At 37.2% G+C, this 21,043-nt stretch overlaps 1 long non-coding RNA gene across 1 annotated transcript in view; it reads right to left on the reverse strand.

Moving 5' to 3' along the window:
- LOC115281253 overlaps nt 1-20,981 on the reverse strand; it is a 46,656-nt gene extending 25,675 nt beyond the window's left edge. The window contains exon 1 of the long non-coding RNA XR_003904193.1: nt 20,886-20,981. This is a non-coding gene — a long non-coding RNA (uncharacterized LOC115281253). The remainder of the gene's footprint in view (nt 1-20,885) is intronic.
- Nucleotides 20,982-21,043: the final 62 nt, after the last annotated feature.

Below are 21,043 nucleotides of genomic sequence, written 5' to 3' on the forward strand. Positions count from 1 at the left end.
CATGGCTGCTCTACCTATCTCCCCTCTTTAGATGAAATTATAATACAAATTAGAAGTTTAGCACTATAATTATTTTGAATACAAGAAAACCAGGTCCATTCAGGAGGATAGGAAAAGAACTCATGAAAGGAAAAACATTTAGGATAAGCTGAATCTGGCTCCTACAAATCTCTTGTCTATTTTATTTTTACTATCTATGACTAACCTCGTGAGCAGACGTTTGGAAGCACAAAGTTGGAGGTATATTGAGGACTAATTCCTTGCAATTACCACCCAAGTGAGTTGGGAAAACAAGGGGAATTTCCTGTGGAAATGGTAGGAAACAGGATTATGGTGTTGAAACCAATGCGCCTTTCTTTTGAAATTTGGATAAAGAACAATGGAAGGAGACATTTGCTGGGTACTAAACTATTTATGAATAAAGCCAATACCTTTCAATTTTCTCATGTAGAAACTTGACAGATGTGGTCAAAAGCCAATACGCAGTGCTCCTTTCTGAAGGTGAAGCATCAAAATAAATGGAAGCCTCTGGCTTGCAATAATAGAATATTAACATCTGACTCGGACCTACAAAGGTTGATCTGGTACCCAACCTCACTGAGTACTGCGGCACATGTGCTATGGGTGAATAGATCAGATTCTGAAGTTCTGGGGTGTATTTTTTAAAGAACCTTATGTGACCCATGCTATGTGTGGTCTTCTTTCTCCTGTCACTCCTACAAACACATCCTCCCTTAACTTATATTTACTGAAGATGAGCTGGGAATGTTTCTTACCTTTTTGAAAAAAAAAAATCAATAATCCCCTTCAATGTAACCTGAATGGGTTTTCCTTCATACCACAAACTGACTAATCATAAAGAACTCATTTGTAATCTCCTAAATAATGAATTCTTTTCATTATGCCCTTGGTCTTAAAAGTATTTTTTTTTAAAGACAAAAACAGCACATGGTTTCTATACTATGACAATTACATTGGAGCTGATAGCAAATCCCTTGATTAGGCGGAGAGGTTAATGTCAAATTACTAGCTAAAATCATAAATCAGAATTCTTTTTTAACACCTATATGAGGAATAATATTAGCAGTATTATTTAGGATTCATAGGCCTTACTCTACATTATACAATACCTGGAAAATATTTCCTTATGCAAAGCTCCATTAAAATTAATGACGCAAGGCAGCAGCCTCATAAAATTATGCACTCGTGTTCTCATAAAGAGCAATGGCAATTGTGATCATGTTTACCAGGTAGCTCTGGGGTATAACTTAAGATGCTGTATCTGTGGGGGATTTGCTCAGCGTAGGACTCTGTACCAGACCTGATGCTAAAACTCTCCTTCTATGTATTAATTTTGCTCCTGATAACATTAAGTCCCCTCCCTCTAACCACATGATCTTATAACAATCTGTAAATTCATTAAGTAATGACTCTAAATAGAATTTCAAACTGTTAATGAGTATTAGACCTTTAGTTAATGAATTAGTATAGTTGTAATCTTTCAGTGGGTAACAGCCATGGATAAGACACCTAAAGTTATACCCCAGCATGAGATACTTTACCTCTATATACAAAAATATGAAACAGTGGTGAATGTGTCTCTGACTAGTACTATAAGAATTCAAATCTAGACTCCCACTACTTATGAAATTTGTGATCATGGAGGTTGGAAGGATTAATTAATTGCTTTCCGTACAAAGAGTTTAGAGTTCCTAATTTTGGGCTTAGTGATTTGTAAATACTTGATGGAAAGTGGTCCTCTGGAAAAATCTGTAAGCCCAGCCCCAGGATAAAGTCAAAGTATTGGGGAGGAAGACCAATTAATGAAATGATCTCTCTTGATCATGTTACTTAAAAAAGAAAACGAAAAACAATACAGCAACAACAAAAAAGAGTACCTCACATACCTAAAAAGAAATGGTTTATTTGATTTCACCCATTTCCATCAGGTGCTCATAATTGGTTTTGATTAGAAAACTTCAAACCAGGATGCTACAGTTCTATTTACAACCCGGTATGTGCCAGGCCATGTGTTAGACAATGGCATGCCAACAAGTAGTTTTTGCATGTGTGTCATCACATAGCTCACATTCTCACTGTGAACCATGCACAGAGCAGTGTTCTCAAAAGCTTGTTCCACTATTTTTCTAGAAACCACATCTTGTATCTGGTGTCATCTGTCATAACTGTAACTCATGAGGGCTCTCAGATATTCCGCTTGCTCTTTATGAATTTTAAGTCTGGATGGTAGCTAAGAAAAACATTCAGATCAACAACTACTCATCAATTTATAGTTATGCCAAAAACAAGTTCTAAATCTTTCTGGTCTACATTTGACTTATAACTAGCAATCATATAATATTGGTCATTTTGTTTTAATATATTAATATTTTGTACCTCCACCACAAAATGGAAATGATTGCTAACTTACAGTGTTGTTTATGTGAGATGTTATTAACACCTACTATGAGTTCAGGCACCATAGTCATTTCTAGTATGCATTGGTAATATAAAATTGATATTCCCTTCACTTGTGAAGTATAAACTCTAAACTATTTAAAAGCACAGCTCTTATATTTTGCTCCCTAACACAAACTTCTAGGAAGAAGAAAATGAGATAGATTATCTTCATAGGAGACTGACGTTTCCCATCGTACTTTAAGAATCCAGTCTTATGGTAGACACCACACGTCTGAAAATACATTCTTCAGATCCAAAAATCCTTGCTGCCTAGGCTCAGAAATCTTTTATTTAAAGTGACCTAAGGAATTCTAAGTATCAGTGGAGATTTCTTATTTCATTTTTAATTAAAGAAACTCAAGGGAATTATGCTGAGTGAAAAAAATGAATCTCTTGAAGTTATGTAGGATTCTATTTATACAGCTTTCTTGAAATAACAAAATTATAGATGGGGAAAAATTAGTAGCTGTCAAGTGTTAAGGATAGGGAAGGGGAGGGTGTGCCTACAAAAGGGGAGCACAAAGGGAATCTGGTAGTGATGAAATAGTTTTCTATCTGGATTGTCTTGAATCATGAATCAACATAATCAACACATGAAATAAAGTTGTATAGAAATACATACACATACATACACATGCCAGTAAAACTGCTGAAATCTGAATAAGCTCCCTGGACTGTAGTAATATTAATTTCCTGGTTTGGATAATGTACTTCAGTATTAAAATATGTTTCTATTGGGTTTACTCAGGTGGATTTACCTAGGTTTATTCAGGTATCCAATGTACCTGAGACCTCTTGTATATCTTCTCAAAAGTTCCCAGGAATCAATAATTATTTTATTTTTATTTTTTATTTTTTTAAATTTTTTTCTGTTTTTTATTTATTTTTGAGAGACAGAGACAGCACAAGCAGGGGAGGGTCAGAGAGAGAGGGAGACACAGAATCTGGCTCCAAGCCATCTGCCAGCACAGAGCCCGATGAGGGGCTTGAACCCACAAACCATGAGATCATGACCTGAGCCGAAGCTGGACGCTTAACCAACTGAGCCACCCAGGCACCCCAATAATTATTTTAAGAAAACACATTAAAATAAAAATATATACTTATTTCAAAAAGAACAATGGATAATAAAGCAAACATATTAAAAATAAAACCTTCTTGTTCTTCGTAATTCCTTTGCCTAGGCAACCAACTTAAATGATGACTACAGACAATGTCCAGATTGGACATAAATTAAACTATTAAATGTATACCTATTCATGCTATAATTTTGAAAGCCTGCAGTGCTGTTGACATCTCGCACAATTCATTTATTCAAGTCACAGTCTGCTAATAACTATTCAACACATACTAATGCTACAGATTAAAATTCTATGGAAAAAATATGCAATTTCTGACTCAGTCTCAGACAGATGGTCTGAATGATTATTCCCAAAAGGTTCAACTTTGTGACAAGATCAATTGCTCTAGCAAATATATATGGTGTTTCACATCTCACTCTGCTTGACGACGCAGAAATGAATATGGGAAAACCATCCAATACTGAATATATATCTCATGCTTGCCCCTGTTAAAAATGGATCTCAACATACAATGATGTAGGTCTCTTCCCTGAATTTGGGAGGATAAAGAGAGCTTAATTAATGGCACAAGTGGTGTGAAAATATTGCTGTATGACAGAAAGCACATGGAGTTTTTAACTGTGCAACCAAAGAATTGGCAGGGATGTCCCATGCCCATTGCCAGCAGTTCCTTTCCTCTGTTCCTCCAGATTTGCCAGCTGGAAAGCACAGGCTGTGCTGCCTTTCCGCTTCCCCCAAGCAGTGAAACTGGCTTTGCTATTAGAAACCCGTATAGATTCACACGAATGGACCTTGCCCGGGTTTCAAGAAATCAGTAATTCACTGCATTGAAAACGGTTTAAAGCAACATATAGAAATGAAGGAATAGGAATTTGTTACTAATTTATTTAAGCATCTTTCACTTGGTGGTTTGCTCATCAGGAAAGCAAATACACCTGAAGAATTCATGGTAATGAGTTTTACTACTTAATGTAAATTTTTATCAATAATTTCCCCACGGTATATGCATCTTTCTTTAGTATTTGACACATTTGCTTATTTTCTTCTTTAAATATTTTCTCTTCTGTACTTAGTGACAGAAAACTTCCTAGGAAACTTTTTTATCTAATTGTCTGTACTTTCCTACTCAGTATGCCCACCCCCTCTCTTTTGTTTTAAATTTTATAATAGTTTTAAATTTAGAGAAAAATAGAGAAGAGTAAGAGTTCCCATATGCCTGACATTCAGTTTATCCTGTGATCAGTATCTTGTATTAGTATGCTAATTTGTCATAATAAATCATCATTGATACATTATCATTAAATACAGTTCATTTTTTTTCAGATTCTTTTAGTTTGTACCTAATATTCTAGAGTCTTTTGACCTCCTAAGTGATCTTTTTTAAATTTGCAAACACGAAGTATCACTCTTTGTGCTGTAAAGCTTTACGCATTTTGGTTAAAATAAACAAACAAAAAACCCACACAGTGTGTCATGTTTTGACCGTTACAAAATCATAAAAATTTCCACATGCTAGCAATCCCCTGGGCATCACAAAATCAACTGCTTCCCTAAATCCCCTGCAACCAGTTGTTTGTTCGCTATCTCTAAAGTTCTAATTTTTTCTTTAAAAAGTTGTTTTACTGTTTATTTATCTTTGAGAGAGAGAGAGACACATAGAGAGAGTGTGTGAGTAGGGGAGGGACAAAGAGAGAAGGAGACACAAAATCCAAAGCAGGCTCCAGTCTCTGAGCTGCCAGCACAGAGCTCAACGCAGGACTTGAACTCACAGACCACGAGATCATGACCTGAACCAAAGTTGGACTCTCAATCAACTGAGCCACCCAGGCACACCCTGATTTTTCTTGAACATCACAAAAAAAATCTAATTATATAGTATGTAGCCTTTTGGACTGGCTTCTTTCACAACGGCAATATGCAATTGAGATTATCTATATCTTGGGGTGGCTTAATGGTTCCTTCCTTCTCATCAGTGAATAGTGTTCCATTATATGGATGTACCAAAAGCTGTTTATTAACTCACCTATTGAAATATATTGTATTGCTTACAGTTTTTGGTGTTAAAGGGGGAAAGCTGTCATAACTATTCACATGCAGATGTTGTGTGATCATAACTTTCCAAATAAGATGATCAAATACCTATGAGTGTGATTGCTGGGTTGTATTGAAAACCACATTTAGTTTTCAAGAGAACAGTCACATTGTGTCTTAAAGTTCCTGTCCCACTTTGCATGTCTACCACTGATGACAGAGAGTTGCTCTTTTTCACATCCTCAGCAATTGGTACTGCCATTTAAAAAATCTTTAGTCATTCCAGTAAGTTCAAACTGATATCTCATTTTTTTTAATTTTTAAAAAATTTTTACTTTTGAGAGAGAGAGAGACAATGTGTGAACAAGGGAGGGGCAGTGAGAGAGGGAGACACAATTTGAAGCAGGTTCTAGGTTCTGAGCCATCAGCCAGATGTGGGGCTTGAACCTATGAACCACAAGATCATGATCTGAGCTGAATTTGGAGGCTTAACTGACTGAGCCACCAAGGTGCCCCCTTTTTTTTAAAGTTTATTTATTTTTGAGAGAGAGAGAGAGAGAGCATGAGTAAGGTACAGGGACAGAGAGAGACAGAGAGACAGAGAATCCCAAGCAGGCTCTGCACTAACAGTACAGAGCCCAATGTGGAGCTCAAACTCATGAACTATGAGATCATGACTTGAGCCGAAATCAAGAGTAGGACACTTCACTAACTGAGCCACCCAGGTGCCCTGATATCCCATAGTTCCTTTACTTCGCATATCCCTGGAGAAATACGATGCTAAGCATCTTTTCATATGCTATTGTATGCCACTTTTATATTTGCTTTGGTAAGGTATATCTTCAGATTGTTCCAATATTTTAAATCGAAAGTTTTTCTTTTTTTAAAATTCTTTTAAAGTTTATTTATTTTTTAGAGAGAGATGAACACAAGCATGGGAAGGGCAGAGAGAGAGAGAGAGAGAGAGACAGACAGAGAGAGACAGAGAGAGAGAGAGAGAGAGAGAGAGAGAGAGAGACACAGAATCCAAAGCAGGCTCCAGGCTCTGAACTGTCAGCACAGAGCCTGACATGTGGATCAAACTCATGAACTGTGAGATCATGACCTGAGCCAAAGACGGACGCCCAACTTACTGAGCCATCCAGGTGCCCCATCAAATGTTTTTTTCTTAATGTGGCACTTTTAGAGTTCACTGCATTCATTGAAGCCCTTAATATTTAAGTAATTAATTAATCTATTATTTATTTATTTTTGAGAAAGAAAGAGAGAAAGAGAGAAGAGAGAAAGCATGCATGAGTAGGGGAAGGGTTCAGGGGGGAGAGGGAGAGAGAGAATAAGCAGACTCCATGCCCATCTGAGAACCTGATGCAGGGCTCAATCCCACATCTCTGAGATCATGACCTGAGCTGGAATCAAGAGGTGGACACTCAGCTGACTGAGCCACCCAGGCTCCCCATGAGCCCTTAATATTTCAAACAGATATTTTAAATGGTTTCTCTGATAACTTCAACAACTATGTTATATCTGAGCCTCATTCTGATGACTGCTTTGTCTCTTCACACTTCATTTTTTCTTGTCCTTGGACTGTCTCTGAATATTTTTTTTTGAAAACTGACATGTATGAGTAACTGGAGTTTTTATTTTTATGTCCACCTGGCTATAGAGGAGGTGAGTATAATGGTTTTTATAACTATAGCTTCCAGAACCCTTAAATTCCTCTAATAACTTGTTTTTCCATTTCTTCTGTTTCTTCTGGGCTTCCCTATGTGCTCCTCCTCACAGAAATTTTGTTGACTTTCTTATCCCTATTGATCATGTTTTCCTTTCCCTCTCACTCCATACAGGAGGAGTAACTATGGATGGAGAAAGGGAAAAACTCTTTCTAGTTTGGCTAAGGCTGCAGTGAAGGTTTGCTTGCTTGTTTTGTTTGTTTTCCCTGGGACAGTAGGTCTTTGATAGGAAGAAGGTTCTGGACATATTTCATAATAACTTCCTTTCCCATGCCCTCCTCCTTCCCAGTATCAGAGTCACCAGGGAATCTTTTTCAGGTCTTCACCAGTTGAACCTGGTAGGATTCCTGGAGAGAACGGCTATAGAGATGTGGAATCTCTAAGACAGTGGACCCAGGAGTCTCCTACTCTCAAGCTAGTCCACAGCCGCCTACAGAATTTCATCAAAAATTATCACTTAATTTTTACCTAGAGCTTATGGCTCCAATGGTTTCTGCCCACAGTAGGCAGATCTCCACTGTATTTCTTTGGATCTAAATGCCTTTCTGGGTTTGGGTTTGACAATTTGCCTCAAAACCTCAGTTCTCTGATGGGTGCTAGGAAAGATGTTGATTTTCGTCTTGTTCCTGCTATAAGAACAGGATGACAATTTCTAAATTCTTTACAGGTTGAAAATGAAACTAGGAACACTGTTTTTTTTTTTTAAATTTTTTCTGGCCTTTTTTACTTCTCATTTGATACATGGAAAATCAGATACACAATATGACTAGTCTCTTTATGATATATCCTATACAGTCCAATAGGTTTAACTTTATTACCTCATAAAGTGTCTCTTCTAGCTATCTATTTATTACTTTCCCATCAAGTCCTCTAGCTTCTGCTCTTAGTTACTTGATAAAAGGATGTACATGAATGAGCTCCTGAAGATATCTTTAAATCTAATGTTAAAAACCAGATTCATCTCTGCTACTTCTACTCTAAACCCAAAATTAGCACTTGTATTAAACAGAATATATTTATTCCTGTAATCCATGTTCTAATCCTCAACATCATTTTTGGATGTGTGTTACAAAAGGGAAAAGGTAGTTTTTACTGGTTTTACAAACCAGTCTTGTTGTGGCTTCCATACTTCTCTTTGTAATTTTCTATTTCAATCTCCTGTTATCTTTAGTTTTAACTCTTAGCCCTTTGTCACCTTCAGTTTCTCTGGTTTTCATGGTCTCTTTCTTTCATGCTGTTTTCAGACTGAGTGCATGGCAATAGAGACCACTGAGAGTTTAGAGTAGTAACGGGAGGAGTCAGAGCTTTGGAAACAAATGTATTGTTACATTCACTGCTCAGAATCTCAGTCTTTTATTTTTTAATCTCTCTTCCCTCTGCTATCCCTCAAGGATCACATGCTTCAAGACATTTAATTCACATAATATAAAAGGCTACCTTTTCCATATTTTTCATCCTCCTTACCTGTATTAGTACTATCCTATCACTTGAGACATATAACACTCCCTTCACACGTGCAAACTTTATCATTCTTAAGTATTTCCCTAAGTAGTAGCTCTCCTGAAGATCCATTCAAGAAAGAAGTTCTCTATGTGAAGATTTATGTATTTCCTAAAGCACATATGATTTTGTAACACATTTGTTACTAAGTTTTCTTTCTTCCACTCAGGGGAGCTCCTTGAAAGTAAGGATTGTGGTGTCACATCTGTATTATACATACATCTGTTTCAGACCTCTGTAGCATCTTCACTGCACATTGTACTCCTCAAAATAATTTCAAAGGCTAAATAAGTTATAGAAGAAAATTACACTTTTATTAATTGAAAACTAAATTTGAAATTATATCTGATGCCAAATATTAAGTGTGGCAGCTAGCATAAAGTGACAATGATGGTAACAAAAACAGAATAAAACAGAACCCAGATTTCCAGGCTATGAATGCCTCAGCCAAAATGTCTGTACTCAAGTTATATTTACAACTCAACTTTTAAAATATTTAGTCATTTTTAATCCTTTGATATGTGAGCAAAATAAGATGTCAAAATTCTGAAGGTGTTTATAGTGACCATTTGTCCTGAAACTGAATTAAGTGATTAGGGGTATAAAGAAGCAACTGTATTTTTAGGAATGATATTGCAGAGGAGAAAGAATATATATCTATAAACTGTGATGAAGTGTTTAAAAGTCTTCAAAGAATACCTCTCAATATTAAGAATAAATGCAACTCTAGGGAATTCTTGGAAAACAGCAGCAAGCTTATAAAAAAACCTACTGTGAATAAGATTATGGTCTGTGCTTTTCTCATTAACTATTCTAAATAACATAACTCTGGGAAGATATGTCAGTAGGTAAGGAGTCTTCCTTGCCCAGTCTTCAAAACAGAAGTAAGGAAACACTTTGGTAATAGTCTGAAAAAATTTTTTAAGATGTTCACCCTTGATTTGGAGTCAGTTTGAATTCTATTTCTTCAAGTCGTACTAATGAAACATGGAAGTATATGTTAGTTTATCAAATGTACACCTATAAATAGTGGCAACTGGTTAACACTAGTGAATCAGTCCATTGTTCTGATGTTAGCGCATGTCTGAAAACTTTTTATCATGGTTAAATAAAATGAAATAATTAAATATTCTTATGAAAAACTGAAATGGTGTCATCTGTAGAAACCATTCTCATGGCAATAGCATTCTGCACATATATCCTGGTCCTAAATTTGAATTTTATTGTTAACTTATCTTGAAAGACAAGGATTGTGAGCGGGGCAGGACAGAGAGAGAGAGAGAGAGAGAGAGAGAGAGGGAGGGAGTAAAAGAGAGTAAGGGTGGGGGAGAGGGAAGGAGGGAGGGAGGGAGGCAGAAAGAGAGAGAGAGAGAACCCCAGACAGGTTCTGTGCTGTCAGAGTGTCAGTGTCGAACCCCATGTAGGGCTCCATCTCACCATGAGTGAGACTGTGATCTGTTCCCAAATTAAGGGTCAGATGCTCAACCAAATGAGCCCCTCAGGTGCCCCAGCCCTAAATTTTAATTAAACGTAATTACTCTGTCTAAATAATTAATCTTTCAAGAGAACTACTTGTATATCAAAAATATTATATTTTTATAGTATTTCCAAATTATTACCTTAGAATTAAAAATTCAGGCAAAACTTTGTAGAACAGAGCCTTACACAAATGAAATATATGAAGTTTCTACAAATTATAATAAGTATAGTAGGGGCTCTCAAAGCACATCTGAAACCTCTGAGGTAGAAGGTTATGGGCAATGTGGTATAAACGCGTAGAAGAATAACAAACAAAGTTGAATATTCTTGTTCTCATGACTTAGGTATAAAAGATGACTTCTGCTCGATGCAGGGAGTGCTGAAGCCTGCCAAGGCGAATGCAGATATATGAGGCATTGTGAAATTGCACTCATATATTTTTCCATGCCTGTGATTATTTGCTGATTTACTGTTGTCAAACTCTGGTGCTCATTCATTTAATCACAAGTCCCTTCATGACATAATTTAAGGTGATCACTCATGAGAATCTGGGGTGTGCCAGGAGCATGAGGAACCACAGTGAGTTAGTGCTCTTGTGGATTCCTTGAGGAGCAATGAATTTCATGACTCAAATGGGCCCAACAAGAAAATGAGATTAGTAGCCATGCGTGCTTGCAGATTTTCAAGCACTGACATACATTTTGGCAGACGGGAAAAATTTTCTTCTGAAGAGACTTCTGGAACTAAAGTCAGCAGGCTGGTGAAGCCCAAGACTACAGAGTGTCTAAAGGCCTGTGGCCAGAGCCTTGGCCAAGGCTAATCCTCTGCCCCTATTTGTGGCTTCATGTTTTCCAGAAGGGTTTAAAATACATTCTTACTTCCAATTCTGAGCCCCCAAATACTTGTGAGAGTAAATAGATAAGTGACTTGTCTAACAAGTTAAACAAACAAACAAAAATGTATCAGGCAGATACCAGAGTTTTGTTTAAGACGTCTAAATTTCATGTTTATGGTTAGAAAATGATGGCATGCTTCTGAAATCTTGGAGAGCACTGAAAACATTTTAGTTGTACATTCAAGGGTCCATGGTGCTTATACTACTGTATTTTTTTTTACTAGTTTCAAAGATTTTCATCCAATATCCAATGTCTCACCATTGCCAGTCTTTTTATGAACCATGGATGATGCAGTTATATTCTACCCAACATTTCTGATAAGACATTTCTAGGAAATTTTACAAATTCCATAGCTCACCACTTAAGAAAAAGTATTTCACAGAATTTAAAACCCGTGGGATACTTGGGACACACTGGATTAGTAAAGTTAAAGCTTCACATAAACTTCTCAGAATTCTTAATATAGGAATATACCTTGTGAATATTCAAGAGGAAAAGAACGAAATATGCTTAGAAGACACCACACATTATTCAGTTTTGTAGGATTAAGTGTTCAAGTCTTATACCTCAAAGATACTAAGTCACAATTTCTTCTCTCCAGCCAATGAGTCATCAATCTATTAAATGGGATCATATATGCAAAATCACTTAATAGGTATTCAATAACTATCAGCCATTATTATATGGTAAAGCTCCATGTTTTTTTCCCAAAAACATCTCTAATCTTTCTGATTTCATTGTACACAACATAAAATATATAATCCCTTTCCAACCCCTTATGCCTCTCCTCCCTGTCTTCTTTCTATTCACATGTATTTCTTTTAGTCCTTACAATCCACCCAATCCTTCCTCAGTTAAGGTCTTCACACTCCTGCTTTTTCAACCTAGAGCATTGTATAACCTCACCTCCTCTCTCCCTTCTGAGTCCTTATTGCTGCCTCCAATCTCAACTCACTGGCTACCTTTATGAAGAAGCCTTTCAACCTCAGCACTTGACCACATGCCTCAGTCACGTCTTCATATGATCACACCAGTAATAGCTGAATAAGTAGTTATAGTAGTCATACATAGGTATGTATGTACATATGTATATATGTAGATGTATATTCACATATATAAATAAATACATATATTTTTTCTTACAAGCAATGGAAGACAAATTATGTTTTATCCATACTATATAATATGTATGACATATATCATATTTATATATATACATATATATGTTTATCTTATGAGAGAGAGAGAGAGGAAGAGAAAGAGAGAGACTGAGTAGAGGAAGGGCAGAGAGAGAAAGAGAGACATAAAACCTTAAGCAGCCTCCAGGCTCTGAGCTGTCAGCAGAGACCCCAACGCTGGGTCTGAACCCACAAATCGTGAGATCATGACCTGCGCTGAGCTCAGACACTCACCTGACAGAGCCACCCAGACGCTTCCCACCATATATTTTTAAACCAGCATAATAATTGATACAGAGTACCTGCTTTCAATACACTTGTTGAATTAATAAATTACTAGAAACAGAGGTACAATAACTGGTTACCAAGAATTACCTAAATTAATTCTGACCCCAGATTAGAGAGAGATAAATTCACAGATTCTCAAGTCTTAAGGGCTATGAAACCAGTATTCCAAACAAACTCTTATTGATAAAACAATTTTCTACTGTGACAATATTTAAGAGACATTTTTACACTGTGAATGCAATGCAAAGTTTTCATTTTAAATTCATTGAAAATCATCTTGGTTCCCTGATAGGTACTTTTCCCAGTGCATTCAATATTTGGCACCTTAACGGGCATCTGCCTATATGTTTTCAGCTCTGCTTGTCATTTGCAGGCCAATTTCTGATATATTCCATATATTTTACTTTTATTAACATTTTTCAAGTGAAATGTCTCCTTCTTATTTGTGATGACTTTGACTCCTCATTTACTCTTTCAATTTTCTTGCACAAATGCTCAGGGAAATCAATATTTTCTATTTGAAAATGTATTTTATCCATTTCGATAAAAATTCCTTTCCACATCTCCTACAGAAAGCACTACATATCCTTTTATTCTGCTTTTGAAGACTTTTTTGGGGGGGGTCTTGAATCCTTTTGCCAAAAGAAGTATAAAGATTCATTTTATCTTGCTTAGGGAGTGACAAAAGGCATTCTTCACTCTTCTGAGGTCGGTTTTTGCAAAAATTTACCAGGACACATTTTGCATCACAAATTAAAGGTATTATGCTTGTCCTATTATGGGCAAAATATCCTAAAGCATCTCAATACAATTCACAAAGTTTCAGATTCCATTTCCCCAGGGGGAGCTGACAGCCAAGATCTGCATATGGTATTTATAGCCATGAAAGGGGAAATGGCTGAAAATTTACCTGGGAGCCAGATTGTATGGACACAGCCTCAGGCTCATATAGCCTGTGTCTATTGTATAGACTAGATTATGCATGTAATTCTAGAAAAAAATTAACTGTGTTTCACATTAGCCATGTTCACTGGGAAACTTTAGTCCTTTGATGATTTTTGGTTCTTAGAATGAAGTATGTACAAGTTCTACTGACTGCTGGCTAGTATTTAAAAGCTTTATAGATAATTATTAAAATAAATACTTTGTATTTTAATAAAGAAATACCATCAGATAAAGTCTGTGTCTTGACTGTGGATAATGTAAAAAACCTACATTTACTTATACGTATAAATCATGAGGGGAGAATAGAAGCCACTTATAATCATCAATCTACCCTCATTGATTACATCAAAAAAGGACTCTTGAAAATTAAAAAAAAATTTTTTTTATTAATGAGAGAGAAAGAAACACAGAGCACAGGAAGAGGAGGGGCAGAGAGAAAGGGGGATACAGAATCCGGAGCAGCCTGTAAACTCCAAGCTCCAGGCCCCAAGCCCCACACGGGACTTCAAATCATGGAAAGAGCCTAACTGTCCATCACCTGATGAGTGGATCAAGAAGATCTGGTCTATATATACAATGGAGTACTACATGGCAATGAGAGGGAATGACATATGGCCATTTGTAGGAAAGTGGATGGACCCCGAGGGTGTCATGCTAAGCGAAATAAGTCAGGCGGAGAAGGACAGATACCATATGTTTGCACTCATAGCTCTAACAGGAGAAACCTAACAGAAGACCATAGGGAGGGGAAGGGGGAAAGAGAGTTGGGGAGAGTGAGGGACACAAATCATGAGAGACTATTGAATACTGAAAACGCACAGAGGGCTGAAGGGGGAGGGAGAGGCGGGGAAGGAGGTGATGGTCATGGTGGAGGGTACTTGTGGGGAGAAGCACTGGGTGTTATATGAAAACCAATTTGACAATAAACTATTATATTAAAAAAAAAGAAAGAAATTACAAGCCACGAGATCATGCCCTGAACCGGTCTTGAGACTTAACTGACTGAGCCACCCAGGTGCCTCATGACTTTTTCAAACACAAAAGCGCATCTCCCTACACTCTAGTCTTCTATATTCCCTCCAAAGGCCATCTTGTGTATATGGTTTTGCATTTTTTTTTGGAGAATTTTATCTTGTGAACCTTCCCTTATATCAAATGTCTCACAGAATTATGAAACAAAAACGTCAGCGGGCTTCCAAACATCTTAAAGTACAATGTCCCTATTCTTCAACTACTTCTGGCCCACTTTTAACCTAATTACTTATGAAACTGAGCAGACTTTTCTCATTCTCTTTGGTCTCTACTAAGATTCTATGAAAAAGAGAAAAATGGTACTTAAAAATTTTTTTAATGTTTATTTATTTTAGAGAGAGAGAGAGAGAGAGGCAGAGCATGAGCCAGGGAAGGGCAGAGAGAGAGAGACACACACAGAAGAAGAAGCAGGCTCCAGGCTCTGAGCTGTCAGCACAGAGCCTGATGCGGGGCTCGAACCCACAGACCGTGGGATCATGACCTGAGCTGAAGTTGGGTGCCTAGCTGACTGAGCGACCCAGAGAAAAATGGTACATTTTATGAGCATTTTTTCTCTAAAAACTGTTGAAATAAATGACATCTCAAAGATAAATTACACATATCACAGGATAAGTATTCCCAAGTGCAAAGTGGAGCTCAGCATTTAACATGTGTCAGGTGAAGAGGATTTTGGAACATGCAGTTACACCTTTGCAATTTCCAAATTCACTTCTAAAATATTTAAGCCAGCAATGTCATATGAGCCACCCAGGAATTTCTAAATCTCTTAGGGTCCATGTATAAAATGTAAAAAGTAACAAGTTAAATGACTATTAATAATATTTAACTCAATACACTAAAAAATCCAATATTTCAACATGGCATCAATAATAAAAAATATTGATGAGGTTGTTTTGCATTAAGTTTTTGAAAACCACTGTACGTTTTATTCTTCTAACATACAGCATTTTGAAGTAGCCACAATTCAATTGCTTAATAGCCACATGTGACTAGTAGCTCTCATATTGAACAGTGCACATACAAATATTTTTCTTTTATGTGGAAAAACACTTCATGGGGGAAATTAGCTTCTAATTCAGAAATAAAATTCAACATACAAGAGGGGTGCCTGGGTGGTTCAATCAGTTCAGTGTCCAACTTCACCTCAGGTCATGAACCTACAGCTTGTGGGTTCAAGCCCCACATTGAACTCTGTACCGACAGCTCAGAGCCTGGGGCCTGCTTCAGATTCTGCGTCTCCCTCTCCCTCTGCCCTTCCATAGCTCATGCTGTGACTTTCTCTCTCTCCTTCAAAAGTAAATAAACATTAAAAAAATTTTAATAATAAAAAATTTAAGATATGAGAAATAAAAGCTGATGCTTCCACAGTCTCCTTCTAAAGACCAGTCCTTTCTAATCTTTAAGTGTCTTGGGTGCCAAATGATAGTGGCTTCCAAGTCCAGTCTGATATTTGACGAACATAATCTGTCTTTAACACACACAAACCTGCCCTAGCTTTTTCTTTATAATATTGCTCTTTGGATACTTAAAGAGTTTATGATTATTAACCATACAGATCACTACTCAATCTGACAAATATTTGGTGTTATTAAAACTCTACAAGGACACCTGAGTGGCTCAGTAAGTTAATCACCTGACTCTTGATTTTGGCTCAGAACTTGATGCACAGTTCCTGAGATCCAGCCCTAGGGGCTCTACACTGACAGCCTGGAGCCTGCTGGGGATTCCCAGCTCTTCTCTCTCTGCTCCTCCCCCATTTGTGCTCTCCTTCTCTCTCAAAATAAATAAACTTAAAAAAAAAACATATTAAAAACTCTACAGCTCTGTGGGGGAAAAAAAGCCAAAATGTTAATTTCAAAGACAATCTAGAATTACCATGGAGTTATGGAAGGTACGTTTAGATCTTTACCAAAAAGTAACCTGTGAAAAATAAGCAAACTACACAAAATATCGTCAGCTGCCTGTGATTATTTTACTTCAATTTACAGGAACAAAGATTGAAAATGGAGGATGAAGAAAGGTTGTGCTTTCCTCCTGCCATTCCTCCATTAAGTGGGGGAAGAAAGAGAATATGAAAACAATGAAGATAACACTAAACCATTATTTAACTGATGTCTTAGTTGTTACATAAATAACTAATAACTGAAGCCTTATTTTTATCTGATTTTTAAGTTCAACAACTAACCATACCCTATCTAATCCTTAAAATTTCTGTGATCCTATTTTTTTTTCACTTACAAATTGTGTTTGCATTTGCCTGGCTGGCACGGTAGCTGGGGAACAGTGTGTATAATAAGATAATAGACTTAGGTAAGTATCTAATTTCTCTGGCTTTAGTTGTCTTCTCTGTAAAGGAGCATGATCATACTCTTGACTTACTCATTTACTTGATGCACGAAGCTTGAATCTTTATGTCAATGAACATCCTAAAGATTAACACTAAATTCAAAATGTCTTACACTGCTCCATTTTTTAACTTTTTATTCCCCTAAAATTCAGGATATTTTCCCCATTACCTTTATCCCTACTTGAAATTAATTAAAGGAAGAAGAAATGACACTTCATCTCCATACAGGGCTCAATGCTCTGTGCTATGAGGATTGAGGGAGAAGACACAATGGAAAACTCTGTTAGACATGCACAGTATTGAGCTCATGTGAGAATTATTTTTGTGGGAAATGTGTTCTGCCATTTGGAGATCAAGAAAATGTGTCTGCCCTTCTGTCTTTATCCTAAGTTTGCCTTCCATTGGGCATCATGAACTAGGATGCAATGTGTGTATTTCAGGCAAAGAGAACAGTGAGCAAGTGATTCCATCTTTCCTGTGTGAGTTTTACATTTCGCAGTAGCTGACACTACACAACTTGGCTGTACCACACGTCTGCTCAAGCTGATCAACACCAAGGTCTGATTATTCTAAAAATTTCTTGCTGCTGAAATATCATGTCAATTTCTGTCTTCCTGGGGATAAGATGTATGCAGGGAATTATAACATCACCTTTTAAAGCAAGTGTGAGATTCCTTTCTGGAAAGGAAAATCAGTCTGCTTAGAAGGGAGGGCTCAACAATGTTCTATATGGAAGTTGTGTCTCGGTACAAAGCTAGTTGTTAACACTGCCTCAGTGCGAGGAGATAGCAAGGGGAAGCCAGTATGCTCGTCTGTATATGTTTACTGTATTAAGTCAATTTGCATTAATAGAGATTTAAAACTAGCAAATTAATTTGTGAGGTGGTTTGTTTGAGTGAAGGCCTTTAAACACCCTCGGGAGAGCTATTTTGAAATCACTGAACACTTGGCACTATATTTAGAATGTGTGTTGTGTTTCTGAAATCTCAATAGCTTTATTGCGCCAGTTTCTGAAGTGAGGACTGCCTCCTTGTGGGATTCCTTTGTGAAGAGAAGCGAGAAGGTTCCCTGAGTGCTAATGACATATCCTTAGTAGACTGATTCTAACAGGGTCTACATATTCAGAACCAAAGACTCCTTCATTTATTCCTTCAATAAATATTTAACATGCATCAGATCTGTGCTGATCCATATGCTAGACTCTGGGAAGACAGCAGAACCAAAATATATCATTCCTTGCCCCACAGAATTTATATTCTAGCAGATATTTAAATGAATGAAATAATTTTTGATAGCAAGAATTTAAAGAAGGAATTCAACAGGTGATATGATAGAGTAATAAGGGACGTTTTACAGTTTATTATTGAATAATAACACTTAACATGAAACATCTTAAATATTTATAAGTATAGTGGCACAGTTGGTTGAGCATATGACTTTGGCTCAGGTTATGATCTCATGGTCTTTGAGTTCGAGCCCTGCATAGGGCTCTAGACTGACAGCTCGGAGTTTGGAGCCAGCTTCAGCTGGCAGCCCTTTCTCTCTGCCCCTCCCCTGCTCATTCATTCATTCATTCATTCTCTCTCTCTCTCTCTCTCTCTCTCTCTCTCTGTCTCAAAAATAAACAAATGTTAGAAATATTATAAGTATTAGAAATATTATAAGTATATAATATAGTATCCTTAATTGTAGGCACAATGTCGTACATCGAATCCCTAGAATACATTCATCTTGAGTAAGTGAAAATGCATGTCTTTTGAACAGTGACTCTTGATTTCCACCTCCCCCTAACTCCTGGAAATCACCATTCTACTCTCTGTTTCTATAAGTTTGACTTTTTGGATACCTCAGATAAGTGGAATAGTAAAATATTAGTTCCTTTGTGAGTGGCTTGTTTCACTAGTCTTTATATTTCTGATACGTTTATAGTCAAGGTTTTGCTGAAGAGATGTGAGTGTAATAAGAAACCAGGGAATCACATGAGAAGCCTGGGAAGAGATTTGCCGGTAGGGGAGCCACAAATGCACTGAAGTCGGAAAGACCGTTGTGTGTTGTGTACAGGCATACCTTGGAGGTATTGTGGATTTGGTTCCAGAGCACCCACAATAAAGCAAATATTGCAATAAAGTGAGTCAAGTGAGTTTTTTGGTTTCCCAGGGCATATAAAAATTATGTTTACACTATAATGTACTCTATTAAGTGTGTAATAGTGTTAAAACTGTGCAATATACTATAGTGTAGTCTATTAAGTGCAGTATTTTTCTTTCTCATAAAAATGATTCTCACATGTGCTCAATAACGTGCATGTCTAAAAGAGTTTTCTAGGGGTGCCTGGGTGGCTCAGTCGATTGAGCGCCTGGCTTCAGCTCAGGTCATGATCACACGGTTCGTGGGTTCAAGCCCCGTGTCGAGCTCTGTACTGACAGCTGGCTCAGAGACTGGAGCCTGTCTTCAGATTCTGTGTCTCCCTCTCTCTCTGACCCTCCCTGCTCACGCTGTCTCTCTCTGTCTCTCAACAATAAATAAAAAACATAAAAAATTAAAATAATAATAAAAGAATTTTCTATTTCATCTTCTCAGTAAATCCTCATATCGGTTAGCATCTAATCCTGCATCAGGACAGTGTAATTTTTTTTTAAGTATGATATCGATAGAACTCTCTTATGACCCAGCAATAGCACTGCTGGGGATTTACCCAAGAGAGATAGAAATGCTGATGCATAGGAGCACATGTACCCCAAGGTTCATAGCAGCAATGTCAACAATAGCCAAAACATGGAAGGAGCCTAAATGTCCATCACCTGACAAATGGATCAAGAAGATGTGGTATATATTCACGATGGAGTACTACATGGCAAGGAGAGGGAATGACATATGGCCCTTCGTAGGAAAGTGGATGGACCTTGAGGGTGTCATGCTGAGTGAAGTAAGCCAGGCAGAGAAGGACAGAAACCATATGTTTGCACGCATAGGTCTAGCAGGAAAACAAGAGAGACCTAATGGAGAACCAGGGGGAGCGGAGGAAGGAGAGAGAGTTGTGGAGAGAGAGGGATGCAAAACTTGAGAGACTATTAAATGCTGAGAATGAACTGAGGGTTGAGGGGGAAGGGGGAGGGGGGAAAAGAGGTGGTGGTGATGGTGGAGGGCACTTAAGGGGAAGAGCACTGGGTGTTGTATGGAAAACAATTTGACAATAAAATATTATGAAGGAAAAAAAAAAGAAGAAAAAAATAAAGTATGTACCTTAATTACAAAATATTGCATTGCTAAAAAGATGTTCAACTGTCATTTGAGCTTTCTATGACTGATAATTGATGAACACAGGTCACCATAACAAATATAAGAATAATGAAAAAGTCTGATATATTGTGAGAATTACTGACATGTGACAGAGAGGCGTGAAGTGAGCAAATGCTGTTAGGAAAAATGGTAACATTAGACTTGTTTGATGTAAGGTTACTACAAAACTTCAATTTGTAAAACAAAACAAAGAAAAACAAAAAACAGTATCTGTAAAGCACAATAAAATGAGGTATTCTTCTATTTGCTAATCAAATGAGAGATTGTTTTAGGCCATGTGTGAAGTTTAAAATTTAGGTATCCAATAAATAGTGATCAAATGAGTTTTTTTCAGAATGATTTGCTTTTGGTAGCATTTTCCATCTGTTATTGTTGAATGATATGTGGCCAAATAAGAGTGGGAGAGAAAAGATCAACAAGTTACGTATCATTGTGGTCCAGATGGGTGAGTGCAGTTTGGACTAGGGTGGTAGCAATGAAGGTAGACCAAAGCGGATGTTTTCAAAATGTGGTGAGAACACACAGATAAAGAACTCGATGTGGAGGTTCAGAAAGCAAGGGATTAGGATAACACTGGGGTCTTGTGATGAGCAACTGAGTAAGTGGTGAGGACATACCTTGGATGAAGACCATAGGAAAAAGATGCTTGGCGACTAGAAGAAACATGATTTTTGGACATATTAATTTTGAGACAACTATATTACATTCATCTTCCTACTGCATATCTAAGTCCTGAGTTCAGCAAAGACCATAGTCATCAGAGTTCTAGGACTTG

This window comes from Suricata suricatta, chromosome 16, assembly GCF_006229205.1.
Source record: "Suricata suricatta isolate VVHF042 chromosome 16, meerkat_22Aug2017_6uvM2_HiC, whole genome shotgun sequence".
In the NCBI taxonomy this organism is placed as follows: Eukaryota; Metazoa; Chordata; class Mammalia; order Carnivora; family Herpestidae; genus Suricata; species Suricata suricatta.